A 4,213-nucleotide genomic window follows, 5' to 3' on the forward strand; every position below is an offset into this window, starting at 1 on the left:
TTTCTCCAAAAACCAGCTTTTTGTTTCATTGATTCTTTGGATTGATTATTTCCAGTCTTCTACTTCTCCTGGGTGAGTTAGCTTCTTTTTTTCTAGAGTTTTCAGGTGGGCTGTTAGGTCTCTCATGTGAGCTTTCTCCATTTCTTTAGTGTGGGCACTTAAAGTTATGAATTTTCCTCTTAGCACTGCTTTCCTAGTGTTCCATAGGTTTGGGTATATTATGTCTTTATTTTAATTGAATTCAAGGAAGACTTTAATTTCTTTCCTTTTTGCTTTGTTACTGATTATGTGATCAATTTTTGAGGTTCCATGAGATGCTCAAAAGAAGGTATATTCTTTTCTGTTTGGGGTAATGTTAAGTCCATTTGGTTCATTAAATCTGATAGTTCTCTTATTTCCATGTTAAGTTTCTGTCTGGTTGGCCTAACCATTGGTGAGAGAGGAATGTTAAAATCTCCTACTATTCGAGTGTGGACTTGATGTATGCTTTGAGTTCTAGTAATGTTTCTTTTACATATGTGGGTGCTTTTATATTAGGGGTGTAGATATTCATTATTGAGACTTCCTCATGATGAATTGTTCCTGTGATGAGTATAAAGTGTTCTTCTCTATCTCTTTTCATTGATTTTACTTTGAAATCAATTTTATTAGATATTAGTATAGCTATACCCTCTTGTTTCTTAGGTCCATTTGAATGGAAAACCTTTTCCCAACCCTTTACTCTGAGGTATTGTCTGTCTTTGAGGTTGAGGTGTGTTTTTTTGTAAACAACAGATTATTAGAGTGTGTTTTCATATCCATTCTCTTAACCTGTGCCTTTTTATAGGTGAATTGTATCCATTGATATTAAGTGATATTAATGACTAGTGGTTGTTAACTCCAGTTATTTTTTTGGTGGTAGAGTTTGTGTGTTTCCATTCTTTGAGTTGTCCTGGTCAAGGATTGTCTGATACCTGTGTTATTATGGGTGTTGATGGCTTCCTTGGTTTGTGGTTTTCCTTCTAGTACTTTCTGTGAGGCTGGGTTTGTGGCTATGTATTGTTTAAATCTGCTTTTGTCCTGGAATATCTTGTTTTCTCTATCAATGGTGAATGCAAGCTTTGCTGGATATAGTAGTTTGAGCTTGCATACATGGCCTCTTAGTGTCTGCAGCACATCTATCCAAGACCTTCTGGCTTTCATGGTTTCCATTGAGAAGTCAAGTGTAATTCTGTTAGGTTTACTTTTATACCTTCTACCTTTGAAGCTCTTAATATTCTTCCTTTATTTTGTATATTTTGTGTTTTGATTATTATATGGTGAGGGTATTTTTTTTTGATCCAGTCTCTTTGGTGTTCCATATGCATCTTGTATCTTCATAGGAATATCCTTCTTTAGGTTGTGAAAGTTTTCTTCTATAATTTTGTTGAAAATATTTTCTAGGTCTTTCACCTGTAATTCTTCTCCTTCTTCTACCCCTATTATTGTTAGGTTTGGTCTTTTCATGGTGTCGCAAATTTCCTGGATGTTTTGTGTTAATATTTTGTTGGATTTGTTGTTTTCGTTAATCAATGAGTTTATTTCCTCTATAGTATTTTCAGTATCTGAGATTCTTCTATCTCTTGTATTCTGTTGGTTATGCTTGTCTCTGTAGTTCCTGTTCATTTACACAGATTTTCCATATTCAACCTTCCCTCAGATTAGTGTTTTCTTCATTACCTCCATTTCATTTTTCAAGTCTTGAACTGTTTCCATTACCTGTTTGATCGCTTTTTCTTGGTGTTCTTGGGTACCTTTGAGAGATTTTTCATTTCTTCTACCTGTTTGTTCGTCTTCTCCATTTTTTAAAGTACTTTTTCACATCTTGTTTAAGTTCATCTCTCATTTTCATATTACATTTAAAGTCAATTTCTTCAACTTCTTCTGGAATAGGGTGCTCAAGTCTTCTTTTTGTGTGATCCCTGGATTCTGGTGTTGTCTCATTGCCTTTCCGGTTACTGGAGAAATTCTTGCATTGGCATCAGCCCTTTGCTTCCTTCAAATGCAGCCAGGAGAATCTTTGCATCTTAGTCCAATGTTTGCTGTGACTGACTGTGTACTTGGGGAATTTTCTTGGTCTTGCCTCTCTTAAAGCACCTCAGCACTGGAGTTGGTCATGCTGGTGGATCTAAAATCCCCGCAGATGGAAAGGTGTATCCTCTGGATGGATCTGGTCAGTCCAGGAATAAAATCTGTTCCTGGGCCAAGGACATCACAGACAATACGACAAGCTTGGGGGAGGCAGGGTCCCCTATGGATGGATCTCCTTAGCATAGGAGAAAGGACTCCTGGTGGGTCAAAGACCCCACAGATAAAAGGGTGGACTTAGGGGTGTCAGGGTTGTGAGGAACAAAGGAGCCCATGTCTCCATGTGTTCAATCTTAATATGCAGCAGTCAATAACATGAAATCACAATATGAGCCACTGCGGCTGTAACAAAATAAGTACAAAGTTTGTTTAAGCTAGAGGGCATATCACAAATTGTTAGACATTGACTTCGGCAATTTCTCATCTGTCATATTCTTGACCTTGATATTCAGAACTTCCTTATTCAACAGACAGCTTGTCTCTCTGTTATGATGGGGGTGAGCAGTTTACAAAAAAGATCTGAATATGCTTATTAGAAATAATTAATTTTGCACATAAAATGTAAAATGTATAAAATTATATAATAAATAAAAATAAATGTGAAATTCGTTTATTTAAATGTATATTTAATTTTCAATAATATTCTTGTATTAATGCTAAAATCTGAGTGTCAGTTAACAATTTTGCTTTGGATATCAAGCAATAGAGCTCTTTTGTAATTCCTTGATAAATGAGGCACATTTTTGAGAGATTATCTCCATGCATAGATTAGACTGACCTGGAATTTGTACCGTAGGCTGACCTCAAATTCAGAGTTCTGCACTTTGTATCTCTCCAGTTCTGGGATTACAGACATGAATCTACTAATTGCCATGATAGTTGACTTATTCACGTTTCTGTTTCTTACACTTTACACAAAATATTGGGTTTGTAAATTATTTCTTATATGCACTTTCAGATTTCACAAGTCTAAATCCAGCCATGGTATTGATTTCTGTTATTTCTATAGATTTTCATTCATACTCAAACATTATTTTCTTAGGATGGCAACCATATCTGATGTTGTGGTCCATTGGTTTCTGTAAAATTGATACTTGACTTAGTGTGGTTTTACCCCTTGCTAGAGAGGTTTTTACTTTTTTACTATGTCAATGGGACCATTTTAACCCAGTTTCATGCTGCTATTTTAAAGATTACTCCAGAATATGCATTTCTGGAATGAACTTTCTTGGCAGTGTTGATCTACAGCCATGTATACTTGAAGAAGTCTAGTTTGTTTTGTTCCACTCTCCTTTTCCCTGATGTGGGAGACTCTTCTGTTTGAGTTGATTTCATTGGCTAATAAAGAAACTGCCTGGCCCATTTGATAGACCGCCCCTTAGGTGGGTGGAGTAGACAGAAGAGGAAGAGGAAGTGAGGTAGAAGGATCAGTAAGATGCCACACCTCTCCTAAGTTAGGCTGACTGCCGTGCCTCTCCTCAGAGAGATGCCAGATGCGATGAAGCCACCCACCAGGTCAGACATGCTGAATCTTTCCCAGTAAGACACCATTCGTGGTGCTACACAGATTATTAGATATGGGTTAGTCAAGATGTGAGTAAGAGGCTGAAAATAATGGGCCAGGCAGTCTTTAAAAGAATACAATTTCTGTGTTGTTATTTTGGGGCATAAGCTAACCATGTGGGATCCAGGACGAAAAGCCGGCCCGCAGCTCCACACTACATTTCCCAAATTCAGTGTACTCTTCCAGTTCCCTAAAATTTTGTGAAGGATACTTATTAATTTCTACTGGGTTTGACTTGGCTTTGAGATTAAAGCTCTCATCTCAATCTTAAATTAATGTTCCCCATCCTCCCCTTCACACTTTTCTCTCCCCATCACCTTTTATCCCCATGCCAACCCGACCCCAAGTTCCTAATTTTTGGCTGGCAATCTTGACTAATTCCAAAATCCAGGAGGATAACTATCTGTTTTGCTTTGGGTTCACCTTCTTATTTATCTTCTCTAGGATCACAAATTATAGGCTCAATGTCCTTTATTTATGGCTAGAAACCAATTATGAGTGAGTACATCCCATGTTCATCTTTTTGTTTCTGGGTTACCTCAC

Source organism: Arvicola amphibius, chromosome 2, assembly GCF_903992535.2.
Source record: "Arvicola amphibius chromosome 2, mArvAmp1.2, whole genome shotgun sequence".
NCBI lineage: Eukaryota > Metazoa > Chordata > Mammalia > Rodentia > Cricetidae > Arvicola > Arvicola amphibius.